This window comes from Amblyomma maculatum, chromosome 4 (genome assembly GCF_055883805.1).
Source record: "Amblyomma maculatum isolate TAMU_Amacu chromosome 4, ASM5588380v1, whole genome shotgun sequence".
Classification (NCBI taxonomy): Eukaryota; Metazoa; Arthropoda; class Arachnida; order Ixodida; family Ixodidae; genus Amblyomma; species Amblyomma maculatum.
The window spans coordinates 52,758,849-52,784,489 of NC_139347.1; the positions used below are offsets into that span (position 1 = coordinate 52,758,849).

At 48.4% G+C, this 25,641-nt stretch overlaps 1 protein-coding gene and 1 pseudogene across 1 annotated transcript in view; both read left to right on the forward strand.

Moving 5' to 3' along the window:
• acj6 (abnormal chemosensory protein 6) overlaps nucleotides 1-25,641 on the forward strand; it is a 76,235-nt gene that overhangs the window by 20,459 nt on the left and 30,135 nt on the right. The gene's annotated exons all lie outside the window — the stretch shown is intronic.
• On the forward strand, nucleotides 8,926-11,747 carry LOC146191027 (uncharacterized; annotated as a pseudogene).

Genomic DNA, 25,641 nt, shown 5'->3' on the forward strand with positions numbered 1-25,641 from the left:
GTTTCTCCTCATATACGAAGCGCGTGCATAATGTTCATCCCATTGCAGTGGGTGCATTTGAAATGCCGGAGTCACCATGGACACGAAATAATCAGAGCTTTTTGAACATTTTTTTTCTAGTCTTTTTGACTACTTCTGCGGCTGAACTTTTCTGACCAAGGCCTTTAGCATCTGTGCGTTTCGCGAAAGCAGGAGGCAAAACGCTCAGTAAATAGACGTATGTGGAGTGTGATACTTCTCTTTATAGGTTGATAGATTGCATTTGCCCGTATTTCGAAACAGTCGGAATATCCATATCGCACTGATATCAGAGCATCTGACCTTATTCTTTGCGCTCATAAGAAGAAACATGAACAGAATCACCCGTCGCGGATTTCTGTTTTTGTTTTCTCCCTCTTTTTAGAATTTTTGAAAGAGGGAGATGATTTAGAAGTATTCTGACAGATGGACCCACAATGCGGCATGTGCGTTTCCCCGTGAGTCAAAGCCATAAACGGTGCAGGGGCACGTTATATGTCAGGGGCACGCGGGAAAGGAGTTTGCAAGTTTCCGCTTCCCATGTGTCTCTTAACCGATAAGTGAGTTAGCTGCAATAATAAAAGCAGCCACGTGCCTGCTGCAGTCAACTTACAGTGGCTTTAATGTGAGATTCCAAAGCTTGTGCTTCGTTTAAACGACAGCCATAATCGACATTTGTTGATGAACCGAGGACTGCGCGTTAGCTGCCTTGAATAGCAAGGCAGCGAAACCTTGCAAAAGATATCGCAGCAGTCTCGGCAGTAACGAGATGCAAAAAGTAATTCTTCGTTTAGCTGATGTAACGCTGCCCATGCCAATGGCTCTTCACCGAAACACGCTGCGCAGCCGACCTCCCTCATGCGGACACCTGACAGTGAAGTATCTTTACTGCGAAGCGCAGACGCATGCTCAGTGACCGTAACTACGAGTCTCTCAAATCCTTTTTTGCTGCCGTTACAGCTTCTGCTTTACTGATTTTGGGTGCGATCGCATTCTGCGTTCTCCCGCAGCTGAGCTGGGATCCGACGTATCAAAAAACGGGCATTTTATACCTGCTGCCCGATGTCTCACGCTTGTCGTCCTGCCCGTCTTCCTCGCATGAGTGAAAGTGATACCCAAAATCAGGATTGAACGCCTGCAAACCGCGTGGCGAGACGCCATCGTGCGGTCTGTTCCCCTCCACCCCGCCGCGCGTGAAGACAAAAAGGGGCGAGCACTGGGAAAGGGTGGCGAGCGAAGGAGAGACTCCGCGTGGCAGTCGACGACGACGACGACGCGGCATCACTGTCGTCGCGAGGGCGGGCAGAGACGGCAGACCTGCCGACCGGACGGCAAAAGCGGACGGGCAACGGAGGGCCGACACCAGAGCACAGAGTCGAAGTGGTGGCGGGGGCGCTGCTGCAGCAACGCGCGACCCATCAAATATTCACGGCCCCGGCGGCTGCGATCGATGGCCGGGAGAAATTGCCCCGCTGTGTCCCTCCCCCTCTCTTTCCTCTCTTCTACTTCTGCCACCTCTTCCCTCTCCCAACCCTCTCAGAAAGCCTGGCTGCTCTTTCTCGGATCTCTTGCTGCCGCGGATCGCGACTGGGGGCTGTGCGCCCGGGCCTGGGTGCCCCTTGTGCGATTCCGGCCCCCGAGGCAGCCTTGAGGGATCGAGCACCGCCGAATGGGGATGGGGCTTCTTCCGCCGTTTGTACGCCGCTCTATTTCTCTCTCTGTTTCTACTTCGCGCAACCCTGAGCCATGCAAGAGCAATACGTCATAGCAGTCTTCGCCTTGTTACTACAACCCGACTAAGGTAACAATGACGCAGAAGCAACACACGTCTCACCAGAGGATCGCTTAAGCGCACGTTAGAGATCCTTCCTTCTAGTTTAGGTGGTTGGGATCATAGACTTGCACGACAAGAAGTATACCGCACGTGAGATCCATAGTACAAGTGTTTTTCTGGAAACAAACGCAGTACTGTGGGGATAAAATTTGCTTCGCGCCACAACTATGAAACATAAATGTATCGTCCTTTAAATATAAATTTAGCCATACTCGGCAGCGGCATGCAGACAGCTCCGCGCGCTGTATGGCTGTCGGTTATACAGATATACGCAGGTTTTGGGGCAATAATTAACGCGGCTACTCACGCTTAATGCTCGCTGAGCATCCAACGACACTGTAGCCGCGAGAACATCGCTGTCCTGTCCGGAGAGGAGGTACGCCCACTCTGGGTCATGCCCGTCACCGACAGCACGCGTCTATAATACTCAGATTACGACTCTTTATGCGTCGCCGTGGGACCACATCAAACAATTATTTTAAAAAATGCTCCAGTGCATTTCGTGTCATCTCGCTTATCGCGGCTACTGAGTTAAGATACCGAGAATGATCTGTCTGTCTCCTATCAAGTCCGTCGAAGAACGCGCTCACGCCTGTGCTCGCAACCTACACTCTTAATACGGTTCCACATAGGTTCCAGTTATAAGCGAAACTGTTAAACAAGTTCCTCTTATAAGTGGAACTTTAGTGGAGTGTACAAAGCATGGGCTCCAGGTGTGTTTACATCAGTTTTCTCGAAGTACATAGTCTTCGACGTCGGTTGCGCAAGTTACAAGAACTGGCGAACAACGGAACCATCTCGTTCTTCCGCATGTTGTGGGACTGGATTCTGAAGCGCTTAGTACAAATAATGGGGAGAGACATCAACCACTTGGATCGTAAGGGCTTCCAAATGCACTTGTATTCTAATGGCACTCAGTGGCTACCACAGTTATAGAAGCACCTCGCAGTTTCACGCATCATATCTTCTTTACACGCAGCAGTGAAGTCGCATGCAGTCAACATGCAATGACGCCGGCACCACTGAAGACGTTTAACCCTTGGCAATGCGCTCATCGTACTCCAAGAAAGAAGCAGGGCGAGTGACTGGACAAACGTAGAACAAAGCACTAGCACAGTATTTTTGTTGACGCATACAATAAATCAAGCCCACAAATGGGGCATAAAAGAGGACCAGATTTGAAACGTTAAAACGGTGAAGACCTCTCTCTGTCCAACCACTCTGCCCTTCATGTAACCAAGTTCGCATCACCGCACTCTTTAAGCACTTAGAAGGTAAAGGAGAGAAGAAAAGAAAAGCTGTAAATATTATATAGTAACTTGCTCTGTTAAACGATTGATTCCCAGTGCAGTCACATAATTTTTGAGGAGGGGGTTCGTATCTGTGGTTTTAATACGAAGTCGTACAACTGTGTCAGTAGCGACACCTGCGCACATAAAATTCGTGCAACTGTCGTCAAAGTATATAGGCTTAAAAACAAAGGAGGGGGGGGGGGGGGGGGAGAGAGAGGGATCTGCGCAGTTATGGAACGGGATACAATATTCTGTTGTACTTTCAGCACGTTTGCACAGATGTTTTGTAGGAATCCGCAAAATAATTGCTTCTCATGAAAACAGCTGGCAAAAACAAAGAAGGAGGAGACATCCGGCCTAGGTAGTGTTAAGGTCTCCCAGCTGCTGTGCCGATCGCGATGACGCAAATTCTGCTCCCGTGTCGAGTTACGCGGGTAACACTGGCGCTCCGTCTCTCGCGAAGCGTTCCTTCTCTCCCTCTAGCTAAATGCGCGCAGCGAAGAAGCGAAGAGGAGGAAAAACTAAGCTCGAGTCGTGTTTTTTCAGCAGCTACGATGTAATTTTAATGGGTTTACGACTTCCTGGAAAGAGCTCTTAAGCTCTTTTCGCCGCGTGGGAAATCGTTCCATAAAGCGCTCCTACCCTTTCAGCCCTTGAAAGCTTTCCAAAATGAGTGCTAGTTGCGCGCTACGAACACTTCGAGTGCGCTTTGTGTGCGGTGTGTACTGATGCGTTTATGTGTGCGTGTGTGTGTTTTTTTACCGCCCCTTCTCCTAGTTCTGTTTATTGAACCAGCTTTTAGCACCTTTTAAGCATTCGCTGCGTTCTAGTAGGGGCAGCAAAATTCCCACTCCCGTGCGCAGAAGATGCTAGAAAGGAGACCAACGCTAGTCGCAGATAACTTTAGTCTTTATTCTCGGTATTTGCGCTGCTGCTGGTTATTTTTAATCGTATATCGATAACATGGCCATTACCTTATACATCGGGGGTTTAGCGAACACGATCGAATATTTCTGAAAACAGGGAATTTATTATAGAAAAAAAAGTATTTGCAGGAAAAAAAGAAAACTCCAAGTAGCAACGGACACAATATGCTGCAGGATTTGTATAATTATCCAGCTAATTATCTTTTCTTTTTTTATTACCACGCAGTTGGGTGGTTAGTGCCAATGGGGAATTCGAAGCCGTGAGCAAGATGATGCCATATCAGTTTTTGAAATAAAGAAACAATATATATTCTAAAATCCTGCAGCACAAAGAAACCCGGTGCTTTTTTCTGTACAAAACAGAAACTTAGTGCATGAGAAGCGAAAGATGCTTACAGACGCGACGTCCGGTGATGACGTCTGCAGTAGCTACCGCGCTCAGTTCTAACTGCAAGTGGTATTAATGCGAGAGCATTTTTTGGCTCATCGGTAGCGTACACAGAAATTGACTGTCCGGGGAATATGCGTAACCAAAAAACAGATCCAAAGCCAATACAACACAATCCCCACAAAAAAAAGGCAAAAAATAAATTGGTTCAAAGGAAGGGAAAGGCGCAGTAACTGTCACACTTGCTCTGTGGACACCCGAACCGCGCCGTAAGGGAAGGGAGGAGGGTGGGAATGAAAGTGGAAAGAGAGAAAGAGGAGCCGTAGTGGAGGGCTACGGAGTAATTTCGACCACCTGGGGATCTTTAACGTGCGCTGACATCGCACAGCACACGACGCCTCTTCGTTTCGCCTTTTTTTTTTTTTTTTTGATGGAGGCAAAAAGCAAAATATAAAATCCAGTCACGTTTACTTTGCTATAAGGCATTAATGGCATTGCATAATGACTAGCATAATGACTAGCATAATGACTAACCACATTAGTCATAGCCCGAATCCAAGTCATAGCCAAAAAATTACAAGGGTTCAACGCTGCTGAACCAAATATCGAGCGAAAGCATTAGCTGCGGGTGACCGAGCGTTCTTCTCTTTTGCCTCTTCCTCAGCCCACATATAAAGCTCCGCTTTAACCAAGCCGTATAAACGTGCCTTAGTGGCCTGTACAGGTAACGTGAATTCCAGGGTCTTAGCAGGCTAATTCTCACATAACCGTCCCATGTGATACAAGAGACCCAAGTTTGCAGCTCCTGCCAGCCCGTGTGTCACGTGGGGTGTGACGTCACAGCGTCACGTGGGTAAGACGTGGCTACCGCCGCGCTACGCTGAAGGCTCGAAACCTAGAGTATAGCATTGCTTTCGCAATGAAATCTAATCCAGAATTCACATAGCCAATAGCAAATCCACCTTACAAGGCAATAGCAGATCCAAGCATTATTAATTGGTTATAACTCCTTAATGACAATGCGTAATGACTTGCGACATTAGCCATTGCCGTAATCCAAGTCATAGCTAACAATGTAATCTGAAATCCACAAAGCAAGTCAACCAAAGCCAACGGAAGACTCAAGCCGGCCTTTAAAACTTATTTATTTTTTTAGGAAGGGAAAGGCGCGGTAACTTCTGTGGACACCGCAACCGCGCCGTAAGGGAAGGGAGGAAGGTGGGAATGAAAGTGGAAAGAGAGAAAGAGGAGCCGTAGTGGAGGGCTACGGAGTAATTTCGACCACCTGGGGATCTTTAACGTGCGCTGACATCGCACAGCACACGGACGCCTCTTCGTTTCGCCTCCATCGAAACGCAGCCGCCGAGGTCGGGTTCGAACCCGGGTACTCCGGCACAGTAGTCGGGCGTCTTACCACTGCACCTTATGCTCTCACATTACCGCAGGTAGGAGACAAGTGCACCTCAAGAATGTTTGCGCCACGCACACATGTGCATTCTTGCGCCTCGCTGCTGGATAGGAAGGAAATGCCTGCCAATGCCAACTGCGTGGCCGTTATTTTTGACAGCGACGGAGGGAAATAAAGTGCATGACCCGTCGTACTATGCGGGCAATTCGAATTTGACGCCGTAGTCACTGCACACAACAGCGTATATGTCTCGTCTCTACAGAGCTTCGTGCGTGCCTCTTGCTCTAAGTTTCGGTTTTGTATAGAAAAAAGCGTCGGATCCTCACCGTCACGTCACCACCAACTACAAGCGAACCGATCGGGACGATCGCTCGGCGGCCCCGGGAAAATGTTATGTGGTGACAAGCGAGGAGAATGCACAACATGGCGATTGGGTGAAGGATGATTTTAGTGTCTGGCCTATACGCGAGGGCTCCTCTCGCGCCGCTGCCGATCTTCTTCTTCGTGACAATATATTTTTTCTATTTCAATCTAGCTACATTGAGGAATTTTTGAAAGTGTCCGCCAGAACATCTGGGATATCAGAAAGGTTCTGCGCTGCAAATAAATGTATCTCGCCACTAACATTTTCGACGATTTTGAACGGAACTTACAGGCTTTATGATACGCCTATCTCAGAAGTGTACAAAAATGCATATTCTCCGTTTTTGTAAAATAATTAAGTTCTTTTCCCCATACAATCCTCTCTCCCTTCAGCCCTAGCTGCGTCGAGGTGGCTTAGTGCTCTCGGCTGCTGAGCCGGAGTACCCAGGTTCGAACCCGGTGTGCCGGCTACTTTTCGACGGAGTCGAAACGGAGAGGCGTCCGTCTACTGTGCGATGTCTGTGCACGCTGAAGGACCCCAGCACGTGGCCGAAATTATCCAGAGCCCTTCCATTGCAGTATCCCTCATAGCCCGAGTTGGTGCTTTAAGATTGTTAAGCCCTAAACCTCGCTTCTTTGGTCTGCTGAATTTTTGTTGTTGTTGGTGCGACTGTAGGAAGAAGGAAAAAAAAATGCACGGGCCTGCTACTGGCTCTGTAGCTGAGCCACCTCCGCTGCCTCGTGCGGACAGAAGAGAAAATAGAAAAGAAAGAAAAATAAGAGGGAGAGAAAGACGCGCGTCGCAACCGCCGTCGTGCACCACCGCAACTGTCGTAAGCGCCGTCGTGGTGGCGGGTGCATGACTGCCTACAACAGATAAAAATTTGGTGGTAGGCTAGCCCCCGCCGCAAGCGGCATTGACCTACCAATCCAAGCAATGAGTGAATAAACAGTCAAGATCTGGAGGCTTTCGCACGATACAGCGCCGGTTAGCGGAGTCAAACTATTTTTCAGTTCCACACCCCCCTCCCAATGGCTGCGGCAGTTCAAACCTGGGGATGAGCGGGCTTTTCGCGCTGCTGTTGTAGGAATACAACACAGTAGTAACCTGGACTAGACGGACGCAAGTACTCCCCTGATGGGGCTGGGACAGGTGGGTCACCGCCGCTTTGGGCGGGGGCTAGCCTGCCACAGAATTTTTATCTGTTGTAGGCCGTCATTGCACCCGCCGACGGCTGTTGTTGCGGCGCGCGTCTTTCTCTCCCTCTTCTTTTTCTTTCTTCTCTATTTTCTCTTTTGTCTGCACGAGGTAGCGGAGGTGGCTCAGCAACAGAGCCAGTAGCAGGCCCGTGCATTTTCGTTTCCTTCTTCCTACAGCCACAACAACAACAACAGCAAGCACAGCACCTGTGTTCGCGTCCACGCGTCCGTCTTCCCTGTCAGCGTTACTGCTGAGCTGCACGCCTCTGTAAGACAAGAAAAAATCTGATTTATATGAAGGGAAAGGCACGGTAACTGTCTCGCTTGTTTAAATGAGACAGTTATCGCGCCTTTCCTTTCCAACAGGCCAGAGAGAGAGAGAAGAAACCTTTATTTAGCCGGATAGTTATATAGGGCCGAGTTATATTGCCCTACTAGATGGCCAGCAGGTCAAGCTTGTTAGCGACCTCGTAGGCGTGCTTGAGGATCCGGTCTTGTATGCACGGGTCCGAGTTGCGCAGCAGGGTCTCCCAGTCATCTGGATGCAGGATTTCTCCTAATTCTGGAGGTGGGGGGTCCTCCTTGCATCCCCAGAGTATATGGTTGAGAGTAGCTCTTTCATCGCACAGTGTGCAGTCAGGAGAAAATTCGCTGGGGAAAATATGTGAGATAACTACCGGGTTTGGAAAGGAGTTTGTTTGGAGTCTCCTCCAGGTAATTTCGTGTTCTTTGCTTAGACGCTTGTGCGGGGGCGGAAACTTCCTTCGTTCAAGGCGGAAGTGGTGGGTTAAATCATGAAATGATACAAGATTATTCTTGGCTGTCCCAAGAGCGGAGGTGGTCACCGCCCGGCCGACTAAACCTCGGGCTGTCTTGTGAGCAGCCTCGTATCCAGGGTTGCCAGAATGTGCCGGTACCCAAATCAATTCAATGTCCCTATCTGGGAAGGGAATCTTATTAAGAATATTTAGAGTAGATTGTGCAATTCTACCTCGGGCCAGCCACTGCCTACTAAGAGTGAGGAGGTGGTGAGGGATGGCAGTTCCTGGCCCTACGGGGCTGGGAAGGTAGGTCAACGCCGCTTGCGGCGGGGGCTAGCCAGCCACCGAATTTTATCTGTTGTAGTTTCAAAGTGGCCATTCGCCCCCTCAAACAAGATCTCAACAGCATCGATCGCCGCCTAGATGCCCTTGAGGCTTGCATGGATCAGCTACTCACTACAATAGATTCCAAATTCTCAAACATAGAGAATTTCGTCGCTGACTTTCTCAAATACCAGTCTGACCGTGAGCGCCGCCTCCAACAGCATGAGGAAGCTATCACCCAAATTGATGCCAAATTCAATAGCCTAAATACTCACGTCAATGTTCAGTTCGAACGCATTCTTAATTTGATCTCCACCTTTCAGACTTCACTGCAAGCCATCACGGATTCTCTTCCACCTCCCCCAAAGAAGCGCTATGGCACGCCACTGCGCAAACAAATTAGATGTCAACATGGAGGACCTCAGTATAATTCAGTGGAACTGTGGCAATCTCAATACTAACCGCACTCCATTACACCAGTATCTTCTTACTCTCCCCTCTCTGCCCCACTTCCTTCTCCTCCAGGAAACTCGCTGCTCCGCTAACGTCCCTGGCTAATGGGCATTTCACTCTATAGCTACTAACCCCCTCTCTTCTATCAACGTTAGTTGTGACCTCTCGGTAGCAGCCCTTGAAATTCCTTCACCGCTCAAATCCTACCTAGTGGGCCCTCTCTACTATCTTCCTCAGGCTCACCTCAGTCTGGCACTGTTGTCCTTCTCGACACGACGCTCCATAAAAAATCAACCTGGACTCTTTTTCGAACCCTCCTCGGTGCCACCCCTGCCCCTGCCCCGACTCTTGCTAAAGCTCTAGCCACAGTCTCCCGATGAGGTTTTCGAAACCCTTCCAAATGTTTATCTCCCACCCCCTTTGTCCCCCTGTTACCCTGAATACACAGGCTGTGCAAGCAATGACCTCGATGCCCCTTTTACACTGCGCGAGCTTGAAGCTGCGCTCCTTGCTAACGCCACTCGGTCGGCTCCCGGTGAAGATGGAATCATTTACTCCGCTCTTCGCAATCGTCCCGATAACGCAAAAGAGCACCTTCTCAACCTATATAACACCGCCTGAAAAGAAGGCTCTCTGCCATCGTCCTGGACTTCCTCAGTTATTTCTCTCATTCCTAAACCTGGCAAGCCTCCAGCCCTTTCAAATCTCCGGCCCATTTCTCTGACCTCCTGTGTCAGCAAGACGATGGAACGAATGGCGCTCACTAGGCTTAATAGGCATTTGGAGGTTTCAAACTCGCTCCCTCATACCCTCATTGGTCTTCGTTCCCGCGTATCTGCCCATGACCTTTTCCTTATACTTCAGCATACTTTCTTAGCCTGTGGTAGCTGTCACCTTCACGCCCTGGTCACAGTCTATGTCCGCAAGGCATTCGATTGCGTCTCCCATGACCATATTCTTACCTGCCTTTCCAGCACAAGCTGCGGCTCCCGCATGTATAACTACATTCGAGCTTTTCTTTCTTATCGGGAGGCTCGTTTTCGAGCATTAAACTTCGCTTCTACACCCCACCGTCTCACCTGGAGTACCCCGCAGGGTGCCGTTCTTTCACCCACCCCTTTTAATACCGCTATGGCTCCTCCCGCGGTTCAGCTATCGTCTATTCCCGATCTTCAGCACTTTTTTTACGCCGACGACATCACTCTGTGGTGCTCGCGCGGATCTCCTGGTCACGTTCAAGACACCATTCAGCAGGGATTGGATATCATTTCTTGCTTTCTTGACCATGCAGGCCTGTCTCCCGCGCCCGAGAAGTCAGAACTCCTACTTTTGACTCACTCTGCTTATCAACGAGCTCACAACTCACTGATATTCCTTACCTTGGGCGGCTCCCCAGTCCCCAAAGTTTCTCAAAGCCGCGTTCTTGGCGTGCCTCTGCAAGCCGCCAAAAATGTCCGGGCTCACCATGCGGCTGTTGCCACCTGTCAGTCCGTCACCCATTTACTTCGCCGAGTTGTGAGACGGTCCTCTGGCCAGAGGGAAGCTCACGCCTGTCGACTGGCTCACACGCTGGCTCTTAACAAATTCCTTTACTTTACACCATATCTTTCATTCACCCAGGGCCAGCTAGACACACTTGCAACAGCTCTTCACAGCCTTTATAAAGCTGCTCTTTGCCTTCCCATAACCAATTACACCGATAAGCTTTATGCCACCGGGCATTTTCATCCTCTTCGCAGTCTCCACTCCCTTCACCATGGCCGACAGATAGCTCGCTTCTCCGGCACAGTTCATGGACGCTGGCTTCTAAACAAGGCTAACGTTTCCCCCATCCAGTCGGTCCCTCTGCCAACTCCTTCCCCTCCAGAGGCCACAAACCTCCGTATACTTCCTCTTCCAGCCAATATGTCACCGGTCCTGCTTGCTGGCCGCCGACATGCTGCGGCCTCTCATCATAGTCCGCCCTTCAATACCCATGGAATCGCTTACACGGATGCCTCTTATGTGGCTCCTCGCGGGTCCGGAAGTCAGGTCCTCTTTCATCCTCGTCTATCTACCCCTGTCATACACACTAGCGGCCCCATCCTCCACCCCCCGGATATCTCGCTTGAGGTCCTCTCTATCATTCATGCCATTCAAAGTTTCCATTCTCTCCCACCTGTGCCTCGGTATATTATATACACCTACTCCCAGGCTGCTATCAGTGCCATTCAATCTAAACGTCTAACACGTCATCTGTCCACGGAGCTTGAGGTTGCACTTGCTGCGCTGCAGCCCTGCCCCGTCTTCCTCCGATGGATCCCTGGACACTCGGGGATTGACGGCAATGAGCTGACGAACCAGCTCGCCCGTGAAACTCGTACCGGGCACCGTTCATCACCTGTCCAAGATCCTTGGAGGGCGGGTCGAGAGTGTCTCTTCGCGCCACCATCAGCGAATACTACAATACTGCTCGCTTAGACCTCAAGCTCTACCCCGACCCTCATCCTAATCTTTTCGTTCGGGAGGCTCATATTCTTCGGCAAATACAGTTGAACACACTCATAACCCCTGCACGGCTATATCTCTACAAATTACGTCGTGATCCATCATGCCCCAACTGCCCTTCCCCTTATGCCAACCTTTCACACTGCCTATTTTCATGTCCGGTTGCATTGCAATCGGGATTCTTTCCCACCTCCTCCCATACTATCTGGACCTGGGTGGATTGGCTTGGTGCTGAGGGTGAAGAAAAACAGCGCCTGCTCGTCCAGCAGGCCATCGATGCATTAGGCGCCTAAGTGTTGCGCCACAATAAAGTCTTTTACTACTACTACTACTGTTGTAGGCCGTCATTGCACCCGCCACTGCTTCGGTGGTGGATGACGGCTGTTGCGGCGCGCGTCTTTCTCTCCCTTTTCTTTTTTCCTTTCTTCATTATTTTCGCTTCTGTCGACACGAGGCAGTGGAGGTGGCGCAGCTACAGAGCCAGTAGCAAGCCCGTGCATTTTCGTTTCCTTCTTCCTACCGCCACACAACAACTACTGCGTACTAAGCCTTTTCTTACATTTCTGCGCGGAACGGAACCAGCGGGCAAGGTGCGTTCAGCACTTGTTCTTGTGCCAGTCTGATTTTGTTTTTATAAGAATACTGTTCTATAAAACCCAAACGAAATCCAAGCATCTCAATTGTCTTGGTTTGTGGATATCATCAGCATAAAATCGCCTACTAAAATGCTGTGGTTTGCGGTGCTAGCCAAATTTGTGGAAATGCGAAGGTTCGTGTTACAATTCAGCAAAAATGTAAACAGTGTAAACAGGGTAAGAAGTCAGGTGCACAGTGCCCGAGTCTCCGCATAACAATACTGGAGGGCTCTCGCCTCTCCTACCGGCTCTCACATAAAAAAAAAACAACGAAAAAAATGTCTATGTCTTTCTTTGTGCCAGTCGCTGTTGGCTCACTTCCGATACAAGAATGCGTGAGATATGAGAAGCACGAATGAAGGGTTGGTAATTAAGCAAGCAGAAACTAAAGGTACGCTAAGTGTGAACCGCAAGGGGAGCCGCAGACTGGAGCCTTTATCTCAGTCGAGTAGTACCTTTAGAGGCGGAGTTTATCTTCCATAATATATTCCATAATATTTACTCACTTCGTCTAAATTAATTATTTTCAATAAACAATTAAACCTTTAGGACTGACGCAATACATTCTAGGGCAGAATGCAGGGCTCTACGGCTACACTTATACGTTTCCATATTTCGCAATAAAATTACAAGTGGTCAACTTGTGGTGCCGTCACCTTCCCATAAGCTTCCATAAATAAATTAATAAATTAGCTTACAGGAAAGGAAAGGCGCAGTATCTGTTTTCTTTGTTTTTTTCTGTGGACACCTGAACTCGCTGCAAAGGGAAGAAAAGGCGGACGTGAAAGTGGAAAGAAAGAAAGAGGAGCCGTAATGCAGTGCTAAGGAGTAATATGTTGTTGGTGCGACAGTAGGAAGAAGGAAAAGAAAATGCACAGGCCTGCCTACTGGCTCTACACCTTCAGACAACACCTGTCATCCGAAGACATCCTATCTTAACAGAAATAGGATTTTATGCACCTTTTTGACAAAAGCAGCAAGAGCGTCATTCCTGAAATAGATATAAAGAAGGCGTTCGACAATCTTTCACGTTCCGCAATTCTTCACAACCTGCACGACACCAGTATTTGCGGAGAGCGAACATATAACTGCGTCCAAACGTTTTTAAGGCGGAGGACTTTCTAGGCTCGTGTAACGAAATCCCGTGCGCGAGATTTGTGCGCGAGATCTTTCATATTCCGCGAGATTCCACAAGATGTGCTCTTGTATAGCGTTCCTGCAATCCGCAATCCCACACTTCAACGCACGCGAAAAAACGCCAGGCGACAAAAGTGATGGTGAACCGTCCAAACACACTGTCCGCGGAAAGTGTGACATATACTGCGCCTTTTCTTTAAACCAATTATAATTATATGTTGCTCTACAACAAACTCAGGTAAGAAGCAAATTATAGAAGAGGAAGGGTAGGCTTCTGCCAAGATACCTTCACATTTTTGAAGCGAAAGCTTGTGGTTGTTGTTGTGACTGTAGGAAGAACGAAAAGAAAATGCACGGGCCTGCTATGGCTCTGTAGCTGAGCCACATCCGCTGCTTCGTACGGACTAAAGAGAAAATAGACAAGAAAGAAAAAGAAGAAGGAAAGAAAGACGCACATCGCAACCGCCGTCATCCACCACCGAAGCGGTGGAGGGTGCAATGACGGCCTACAACAGAAAAAAAATAAAAAATCGGTGGAAGGCCAGCCTCCGCCGCAAGTGGCGTTGACTTACCAGTCCCAACCCCGTAGGGCCAGGAACAGCCTTCACCAAGCTTCACTACGCCAGGTTTTCAAGCCGTCAGCAAGGACGCAAATTTGACCTTGAAAAACTTTGAAGGAAAAAAAACAATTGTCATGCACTGCCGTTTCAGGTGTCTTGTGACAGATAATGCACCTTTCTTTTCTTGTGAACCAATTATAAGAACAATCATGAAAAGGCCACGGACTGAAAGGCGGTGCTAGGCCATCGCTACATCACTCACAGCTACCGCTCTAGGTTCAAGTCATGCTTAAATCCCCACAGAACCGGTGGAAAGGGTGGCTGTTCTTGATACTAATGGGGCTGGGACAGGTAAGTTACCGCCGTTTGCGGCGGGAACAAGCCTGCCACCGTGTTTTTATCTGTTGTAGGCCGTCATTGCACCCGCCACCGCTTAGGTGGTGGACGACGGCTGTTGCGGCGCGCGTTTTTCTCTCCCTCTTCTTTTTCTTTCTTCTCTATTTTCTCTTCTGTCCGCACGAGCAGCGGAGGTGGCTCAGCTACAGAGCCAGTAGCAGGCCAACGTTCTTTAGCTGACCCGTGCATTTTCGTTTCCTTCTTCCTACAGCCACGACAACAAACCTCCACAATTTTGAAGCGATAGCTTAACTAAGCGAAATAAATCCAAGGTCACCGCTTGCTTCCGATGACCTTCAAACATCTTTGAGGTCAAACTGGAACTTAAGCCACAACTAATTTCCGCAGCTATGTTCCCACCAAAGGTCAAGGTGAAAGGTCAACTGATGTGGGAAGTAGGTTAACGCATGAGCAGCTGCGTGGCGAGACACATGATCGCTGGCGTCAATACCGAGTGCGCAGCCACGCCACGGACTGAAGGTACGCCAAGTTCAAACCAAGAAGAACGTTTTTACGGATAACCGGAGTCTGTTCCCAGCCATAACGAAAGAAAAACCCTTTGATACCATGCTTCAGCTTTCGCTTCCCACTAGGTTTCACCGAAGCTAAACACACAGCCAAATATTGACGAATCGTACGGCCACCATAAACTTGGGCACTCCAATCCGGAGAAACTCCAGAAAGCGGACAACACACGCCTCAAGGTTCTGTTATATCACCCCTCTTTTAGTGCCAAGGCACTATTTAACGAGGTCTAGCCGGACCTTCAGCTTCGGTTATACAAACCACCAGACAAGTCGAATATACAAATCACCACCAGTCAGATATACAAACCAACAGTCAAGTCCACAACACCTTATTACCCCGCCGAGGTGGCATAGTGGTTACGGCGCTCGACTACAGTTACCAAGGATGCAGGGTCGAATGCCGGCCTCGGCAGCAGCTTTTCGGTGGAGACGAAAAACAAGGCGCCCGTGTGCTATGCGATATCAGTGCACGTTAAAGAACCCCAGGTGGTTGAAATTTTCGGAGTCCTCCACCACGGCGTCTCTCATAGCCAGAGTCGCTTTGGGACGTTAAAGCCCAGAAACCAAACCAAACCAACACCTTATTCCACATGATATCACTCGCAACCTATAAGTATGAATACACATTCTGTAACGTATCAAAAACACCCTACAGCATATGGCGTGGGGATGCAAGGGACAGCAAGGTAACGTAACCACCAGGGACCTAACGGAAGAGCAGCGGGAGACCCAGCTGTCCAGCCAGCCCCAGTCTAGATGACCAGCGTAGTCTGTCGTCGACCAGACTATATATATATATATATATATATATATATATATATATATATATATATATATATATATATATATATATATATATATATATATATATATATATATATATATATATATATATATATAGGGAGGTGGCTCGAGTCCATGGCTTCCCGTACTGAAGAGTCTTCCCATCTTGGGCGAATATTTCACGCCTGTTGTTCTCAATAAACGTCTCTCTCTCTCTCTCGGCTCTGGAGAGCACGCCGAGTGGTCTTCGCAGGAAGAGACCGAAGCGGTGATGTGATGGCAATCTCGGTCTCTCCTTCGGCTTCTTAGTCCGTCCAGGCCGCAGTGACCGTAATCTTTACCTGTAAACATGTCCCCCACGCGTCGCAGTCTGAGCAATCGCAGTCCAATCTTCCCATTGGTTCGGCATGCCCTCCCGCCCAAGTCTTGCACGCAACGGGTTTCGTTTCATTCCACATTCCTCTGTCTCCCGCAAAGGTGACGCGGTCGTCACCGCGCTATAGACAAGCGTCAGCCCGTCACGTCAGGGAGATGCGGCGGCGGTGGCGACAGCAATGGCCTTCGTAGTGCCGGCAAGACTCTGGACTGTTTGCAATGAATATGTGGCGGCTGCTGCGTTTTCTAGCATTCCCACAAGTTGTGGTGCGGTTGGGTGCGACGCAAGGCAGAGTTAAAAAAACGGCACTTGTTTTTACAACTCTTTTGCGGTCGGATAGAGACTGAAAGTGAAGTGCAGCGACCATGAAGTGCGGAGAGTAGACTCTTTGGCGATAAATCATCTTCCCAGTTGTAGCGTGCGTTGGACTTCTTCAATAAAACGTCACCAGTTTCCCTTTGAAAAACGAAAAAAAAATACCTACACTTTGCCACTCGGGAGGTACCTGGTTCTATCTCTGGTGTCACCAGGCCCACTGGCTTCCAATGGGTACATGATTCCTCCGGCCTTGTCTCGGCTCCTCTGGGGGTCAAGTGCTTGGGAAAAGGGTCATGTACGAAACAGTTGCACTCACAGGCCAGTTATTAGTTCCACGGTCACATAGCCTGAAACCCGCCTCGTGTGGTAAAAGCTGATATGCGACTCTTGGGCTTCTACCTCATGAGGTAGATTTAAGGTTGTCTAACAGAGGAACTAATCACTGGGCCTTCAGCACAGTGGTTTGGTCCGAGACCCATTTCCTAATCAATGAAAGGATGATTGCGCCTCGCATCGAGCCCGTCTGGTAGCCATATCAGAAGTGGCGTAAATAAAGGAAAGAATACTCCAGCAGTGTCTATCAGGGTTCTCACTGGCGTTTTCTTAACTGGCGATGGCTATCAGTTTTATTACACCGAGCGACGAAGCATATAGATAACGCCGGCCGCAGTTTATAGGCTGAGCATCGAGGCTTTTAGAACGAGAATGGTCGCGGCTTTCATTATGACGTGCCACCAGGGGTTTTATTTTGCATTTGCGCCTGATTTCCAGCTCTCCTCGTGCTCTGAATTTCGGTTTTGTGTAAAAAATTATCTCCTTTAGCACTTTGGAGAATGCCTTTTTCATTCTAAAAGCTAGCATGACATTGTAGTCTTCGTGGCTATAAATCCGTAATTTACAATAACCGCCAAAGGTTGTAAAATAATTCGTTCATTAGTACATTTTAGCCAATGAGCTAACAATAGGCAAGTTTTTCACAATTAGAACGTCCGTCGCACCCGACAGCTTGCCTCTGTTGTAATCTCTCGAAAAGCCTATTTTCTTTAAATTTCGGAAAGTACTTGCTGAAACACCGGGTATATTTTTAAGGCGATAGCTTTGCATGTGACCCCAACACACGCCTGTCACCCGCAGGTTACGCAGCTCACGTCTGAGTCAGCAACAAGGAACACGTGGAGCGAGGCCGTGTCCCGCCTCTAATGGCGTATAGTCAACGCCAACACAGGCGGGGGTTCATTCATTCATTCATTCATTCATTCATTCATTCATTCATTCATTCATTCATTCATTCATTCATTCATTCATTCATTCATTCATTCATTCATTTTCTTTTTCTTGCTTCGTTCGTTGAGTTCGTTGATGTATTCGTTTTGCCTGCTTGTTTGTTTGTTTCACTTCAGGAGGTGGTGAATTGTAGTGGGCAAGTAGGTTATCGTAATTTCTTTCCATCAGGAAAGAAAAGTATTTATTGAGTTTAATTACGTGAAATTCGGTTTCATGTGACTCTGCCTTGACTGAGAGACCAACGTTCGACCGCCCAACTGTTCACTGTTTTACTAGTGTCAAATCTGCTAAACAAGTTCGTACCTCCCGCATGAGCTGGTTTTACTCCACTCGTCGACCCACGTGCACCACTGCAAAACTCACTCTAACCCCGCTGCACTGTTGCGTTTGTCCTGGGTGCAGTGCATCTGTGCATCTGCACGGACACTGCACGCCGCGAAGCGGCTCATTGCTCTTAATACTCCAAGCGATTTAGTTTATCAACTTGACCATGTTCGCGCTGAAGTTGCTATAGTATGTAAATTACACTACTAATTACCGATTGATCAAATCTACAATATATAAACATGAGCCACTTTCCTATGCATTTCTTTATTTGGTGACTGGTGGCTTCCTTCCTTAAGCGTAGCAGAGGCTAGCCTGTGAGTTCTTTCGTGTGTGCATGTCTGCGTGCGTGCGTGCGTGCGTGCGTGCGCGTGTGTGTGTGCATGTCTGCGTGTGCGTGTGCGTGTGTGTGTGTGTGTGCATGTCTGCGTGTGCGTGTGCGTGCGTGCGTGTGTGTGCGTGTGCGTGTGCGTGTGCGTGTGTGCGCGTGCGTGCGTGCATGCGTGCATACTCCAGCAGTCAATGAAGGCCACAGAGTTCCCATAGGATAACTTCCAAATTTAGTGGCATACGTAGTGCACTCCTGAAAAATATCGCAGGAAAATTCGGAAGACAGTACCGCTCCCCCGTTTAGGGTAGGACACATCAGCGTTACGTCTCCCTTCTTTACTTGCGGATATTTAAGCGCGTACATGCGATTTGCTTTTATTCGATTTCCTTTCACTCGTGCCTCTATTATCTGACATATGGTCATTGACATGCAGTCGTAAGTTACCACGTGGTTTGGAAGACCATCCGACACGGGCATAAAGCCCAACGCCCCGCAGCTCCGCCATATTGGCCATGTCCTGTGGTCTCGTGACGTCACACAGATTCTGACGACCAATCAGTGCCCGGTCACGTCAGCTGCCAGGTACCACCTGCCACAGGCATGCTCGAGATTTTTGACTCACGACGCCGACAACGAAGGACTTCCTGGATAACGGGACACTTAGCGCTATCGCATTAATACGCAACTACTTCGCCCCTTCGTAGAATAAGCGAAGAGGAGTGCATGGAAGCTGCAACCAGTGCGGCACATGGTTTTCTACTACGCACCAAGAAAGTGACCAATCAGAGGCCTCGACAATGAAAAATTATAGGATGCCGCGATCCCCTACTGTTGGCCGCAAAACATTGTGCCCCTGTGTTAGTCGGTTGAAGGTGACGTTTGACGTTCTGTGCCACACCTGTGTTGCGTTGTGCATCATGGCGCGACTCCTTGCTTCGTTTTGTCCACCTCTGCGAGATGGAAGAGCCAGTGCCATTATCAGGTGCCTCTCACACCATAATTACTAACCTAACTATGCGCTCCTCGAGACAAACGACTTTCTCATATGCCTCCAATCAACCCCGTCCTGTGCCATCTGCACCCTCACGCAATACCCGCAAAGTAAAGTATCTAGTATTGTACACCCACCTAACTTTTTGCGTCCCCTGTTGCGCTTGCCTTGCCGTTAACCAAGTCAGTCAGTGTTAGCAATCACAGGCTATCTTGCCTTCGAAGCGCATGTCCTGCGCATGCCCATTTCGTCTCCTCAGTTTCGACTAGAGTGTCGTTACTCGCCTTAGCTCTTTGACCCACTCTTCTCGCTTCCTATCTCTTGAATTGAGTAACTTTATTATTCCTTTCGTGGAGCCTTAGGCACTGGTTGGTGTCTAGAATCTTTCTACAGCTCGCTGTGTTGTCCTCAAAATTAAGTAGAACAGTTTTAGTTTTGCTTCCTGGCCTGTTCGCTATTGAGTGAGACTTTGTGACTTGTTCTGCATTTCCAACGTCCCGAATCTCTTAAAGCGGAACAAATTTGTCCCTGCCCCTCCAGTGGGTAGGCTGTCTGAAAATGAGCCCCCCCCCCCCCCCCCCCCCCTTACGCTATATAGGCCGCTTAAGCTCTACATATTTAAAAAAAACTGGAAAGAAAAATACATTACCAAGCTCGCAATCTCGCAACGAAATGTACCAAAGATTGTGAACACATATTTTGCAAGCTCGCGACCCTACATATGACTCGCACGGTGGCGCTGCAGTGACGTTTACTGCGAAGGCCGCTTAAACCTGCTTGGAATCGCTTGTAGCTGGCCTCAGAATCTTCCTCATTGTGGGAAAAGTGGCTGAGAAGGGTCCTTATGTTGCAACATGCCTCGCAGTCCGCGCTTATAGCACGGACTCTGTGGCCGAGGCTTCCTTGACCGCTTTTTAAAACATCATTTATATGCTATTAGTGTCAGCATATACATTACGGCCTATGAAGTACGCTTTTATATTTATCCTTTTATGTCAGCCTTACCTCCTTCACAACACATCATGATTCACGCATATACTGAAATTTTGGCCCTATAGACCTGTTTGGTTTCATCACAGCAGTAGAAATTTTGAATCCCTCTGCTAGGGGCCTGACTTGACCATTTAGCCGGTGTTTTTAGCACTCTTTGACCTGATGTATTATTGCGACATAAAAGTTTACTATCCTCATAAGATCCGATAAGCTGGACGCGTCGCATGCCCCTCAAGAATATTTTATCCCACTTTAGATCCCATGTATGCCAAAACTGAAAACCAAGAGGACGGTCACCGAGCCCCAGAGAAAGCAAGGGGGGGGGGGGGGGGGGGGGGCAAGATTGCTTCTCATGAAGGCTTGTTTCAGATTCATTTATTGACAGGCATGCATGATAAAAATGAGCGTTGAATAATTTGGTACAGGAGAAATTTACAAAGTGAAGCTGTCAGAAGGACCTTCTATATCAAAATGTTTATTTCAGATATGCGAAACGGTAGAAATACAACTTTATAATTAGGTTACAGTCCATGCACAACAACACAGAAACGGTACATCGTACAAATAGAAAGAAAACAGCGCAATGGTATTGTTATAACATAGATAATAAAAATGTTTTGATGATCTTAATGAAAAGCCTGGATGACTGAACGGTTTTAACGCGCGAAGGTAATGAGCTCTGTAATGTTATAGCTGAAAAAAGGGTTTGCTTCTCTTTTCTGGAAAGTGGTAAACTGCCCCTATTTAGAGATCTTGTCAGATTATTGCTTATGTGGGAAGATGAAGAGCAGTAATTACAATGTTTGCATTACGAGTACTGCAGATGAGAACCGGTAAATTTAAGTGAGGTAGACTAAGTAGAGGTAAATTGAAATGAGGAACTTCATCTACGTTATGAAGGATATTAAGATTTTGGTATTCCATTATATCATTGCTTATGTTATTCTTTTTTTTTTTACTCCCTGTCGCAAGTTTATTCGAAAAGCTCAGTCCTGTAAAGTAATGCAACGCGCGTCTAAAAAGAAATTGCGGAATGCTGCAAAATTCGAGACACTCACACCTAGTTAATTTTTTGTCCAGTGGAAATTGCGCAAAATAAAGGAAAACTTCATGAAGGCACTTGGTGGGACACAGCAATAATAAAGGGCTTCAGCATAGCAGAGACGTGCAATCGAAGACGTTCACAGGTGTAAGGGACGCTAGCTGCGCATAGAGACTCTAGGTGAGAAGGCACAGTGGCGCCCCCTGGCTGCACCCATGCCACTGCAACTGCGCAGGCAGCGTTCGGTAAAGGGGTGTACGTTCGCCCTATTACCGTCTCCCGAATGATGAAATCCCCTAGTAGGACATGTGTTTTTCGTATTTGGCAGCACCTACGCGGTGGTGATAATTAATTCCTCTCTGTTCATTCATTGTCTAGCTATCTCCCTTCACCTTAGCCATAGATGCCCACTAGTTAGTTCCCCTAGCTTTGCAGCTTTCCTTCTGCATGACTGCTGAAAGGCACCCTAAGATATCTTAAGGTTTCTCGGCATTTCGAACAGGTGTCTCGAACAAGATAATGATTAACGACATGAATGATTAATCATCATCATGCCGGTGCAAGACTGACGGTATGGGTGAAAAAAAAAAAAGTACGAAGCCCAAGGCTTGCTTTGAGCAGTAAAGAAAAGCAAAACAAAAATGGCGGAAAAGAGGGCCTCGTCTCAATAACCGCTGCTCGCCCTGCGTGCGAAACAATGCGCAGCCGAAAAAGGCAAGTTACATCGAAAGTTTTCGCGATCTGTTCAGATTGGGGGGCGGCTGGGACGTAAAAGAGAACGCCCTCCACGCCCAGGCGTTCTGCTGCTGCCCTCGACAGCAACAGCAGAAGCAGCATGGACAGCTCGTGTCATTGAAACCCGGCGGGGGGCGGCGGAGAGGGAGCAATAGGTACTCGTCCGACCCGTGCTCGATTTGGCGCAAAAAGAGGCCTATTGTGCGCGACCAGACAATGCGGGGCGCGCTCGAAGCCGTGCCGAGATGCACTGATCGGACGGACAAAAGGCAGACGCGCTCTTTTGTGCCCCATGTCGTCCTGTCTACCCCCCCCCCCCCCCCCCCTCACCGCTTTCCTCTTGTGAGCACGAATAAAAAGCACAATATAAACAGCGAATAACAAAACAAGAGTGGGGAAATAAAGGGGGGGGGGGGGGGGGGGGACTTCAATGGAGCTGACGTATCGGCGCGGAGCCATATGATGGTTCGGCGGCAGCTATCAAGAGGCCAAAAGTGCGCAATCAACGCGTATAACAGTGCGCAGTACGCAAGTGCTGGTTTGGGCATTTGTGTTGATCGCGGCATGCTACGGGTGTTATTCCCTAATTCGACCTCTTCTTTCGAGCCTTTCGAAAATGTGTGGGTGCGCGCTCCCTTAACTTACATTTCGCCATGGAATGCTCCTGGACACTTTCGTTGGTTAATCGCTGACTGCCTTACGTTGTACCAAAATGTGTCAAAGACAGACATGAAAACAAAGGAACTGTTTATAAGGCAGCAAAAGCGCCCGGCAGGTAAAACGTTGCTTCCATTGTCCCGCGAATTTCTAAAGCCTCCCCTTATTTTTAACATTACTTCACGAACAACCAACAAAATCCGGCGTGATGTTCGATAAAGATGGTTTGTGGTTTGTGGGGTTTAACGTCCCAAAGCGACTCAGGCTATGCGAGATGCCGTAGTAGAGGGCTCCAGAAATTTCGACCACCTGGGTTTAATTGCACCCGCCACCAAAAACGATAGCGGGTGCAATGATGACCTACAACAGATACAAAATTAGAAGGTCTCGTAGATGTCTCTTAAGAGGAGAATGGCGAAAGCCTACCCTTCCTATCCTATAATTTGATCTTATCGTTAGCCTCTTGTCGGCATTCGTTGCAGTGCTACATATAATTATAATGGGTTTACAGGAAAGGAAAGGCGCAGTATCTATCACACTTTCTCCGTTAAGTGTGAGTTTGGACGATACACCATCGCTCCTGCCGCCGGGTGAAGGGTGGCAGTTCCTGGCCCTACGGGGCTGGGACGGTAGGTCAACGCCGCTTGCGGCGGGGGCTATCCAGCCACTGGTTTTTGTCTGTTGTGGGCCGCCGTTGCACCCGCCGCCGATTCGGAGGTGGCGGACGACGGCTGTTGTTGCGGCGCGCGTCTTTCTTTCCCTCTTCTTTTCTTTCTTGCTATTTTTTCTTCTGTCTGCACGAGGCAGCGGAGGTGGCTCAGCTACGGAGCCAGTAGCAGGACCGTGGATTTTCTTTTCTTCCTTCATACAGCCACAACAACAGCAACAGCGTGGCGTTCTTTGGCGCGCGTTCAAGTGTGGCATTGCAGATGGCAGGGACGCATGCCGCCTCAGCCAATCAGAACGCCTCAAAAGCGGGGCACACTTTGTCCACGACAGCATGAGCCATTAAAGGCTGTCGTTCTAAGGGGTGGCAGTTTTTGGCCCTACGGTGCTGGGACGATAGGTCAACGCCGCAAATGGTCAGTCATCTCACCTAACCTCTTCAATATAGCTATGATAGGTCTAGCCCGAAAACCAGAAAAGATCGAAGGCATCAGGCACACCATGTATGCAGACGACATAACAGTCTGGACGAAACCCGGTTCCCTCGGGGAGAAGGAAGAAAAACTACAGGAAGTGGACTCCTGCGTACAGAAATATCTAGAAGAAAGAGGACTCGCATGCACTACCGAGAAATCGGAACTGCTTCGTGTGTGGAGAGGCAAACAAACCCGGACTGTCCCAACCAGTGAGTACCTGAAACTCAACATCTACCTGGAAAGAATGCCCATTCCGGAAAAGACAACAATAAGAATATTGGGTATGTGGGTCCAATCCAACCAACGCAGTACTACTCACACTTTTACCCTGCTGAAAGCAAAAACGCTACAAGTAACACGCATGATCACCCGCATCACCAACAGGCGGCATTGCATGCGCGAAGAGGACACACTAAAATAGTCAGAAATCTGGTAGTGAGCCGAATTATGTACAGCCTACCCTACCAATGCCTCAACAAGAGCGAATTACAACACGCGGATGCCCTGCTACGCAAAGCGTATAAGACAGTGATCCGACTACCGCGCAACAAGTCGATAAAAGAACTCATGGCTGTGATAAAAAAAATCTCAAGCAACGCGATGCGCAGCTTGAGTCGAAAAAAAAAACTCAGGCTGCTGCAGACAACGACTGGAAGAGCGCTCTTACAGAGACTTGGATACAGCGAGCAGATGCGAGAAATAGCGAGGACGGAAACAATCCCCGACGAGGACGCGCGCTGCCCCAGCTGCGGAGCTGGTTACGAGGGACAATGGCGACGACGACGCGAAACGCAGGAACAACTAAGCGCCAGAGGTGCGCTCTAAAACGTTTATTACCTCTGAAAAGAAGTTACATGGAGGTTGCTCTGGGGTCAGGCTTAGTGGCCTTCCCCTCACAAACAATAGGTGGAGTTCCTAGTTCTCCGCAGTTGTTCTTGTTCCATGCCTATCGATTTTGCCCATCTTCCTTTCTGCGTGTCTGTGTGATAGCGTTTCTCGTTGACTGATCAGGTGCACTTCGATTTTCTAAGTGCTTCCATGAATGCTTAAGACCTCTAATTTCAAGTTTACAGTGCGGGGGGAGTAGCCTAAGCAACTTTTTGTAAAGCGTCCTGATTAGTACTTTTTGTCGGCTTAACGGCAGTGCATGAGGTGTGGTATGCTATCCCGCTGACGGTGTGCATTGTGTTACGCGTATCATGTTTGTTTTTTTCATCCCATGTCCTATGCCTTTTATCCTCTCCAACGTTCTTAATATTTAGATGATCGTTGGCGTCACATTTTGTTACGCTGCTAATACCGATCCTTGCGGGGTCCCTTGGCTTCCTATTTTTAGACGTCGCAGTCTGACTTCACCAATTGCGACTACACATGTCCATACCATTCTGGAGTGAGTTTCTGAGATAACTGCACTTCTTTGGACCACAATTCGCACTTCCAAAGTTATTAAGTATGGCATGGGGTTTAAAATCATCACGTCCACAGCGAAAACAGTTTTAGTTGTTAGTCCAGCCATTTATTTTTTGCAAGTACCTCCTCTTTAAGTTTTAGAATGTCTTGCGTCAAAAGATGTGGTCTGAGGCCGAAAATAGTGCTCGGGCTCAGCTTGCGATCCTTCAGAAATTTCTAAAACCTTCCGATTATGACATGCTCTATTATATACTTTCCAATGCATGGCTTAAGATTTGTCTTAAGTTTCCTAAATCAAAGTTTTTCAATCTTATTTATGACTTAGTCTCTGCCTACTGTAGTAATTTCTTTAATTTTATATTGTCGCTTTTACTTCTTCTGTTATACTGCTGTCTAGCTGGTTGCCCTTAAGCATCCTACATAGTCGTCAGCGCCTATTAATCTTGATTCATATTCTCGCAGTAGCTTCTCTTTTGTGTCGGGATACTCGTGTATTATTAGACCAATTTCACAAAGCCCACTGCGCATGCTTGCGTTTACCGGGCA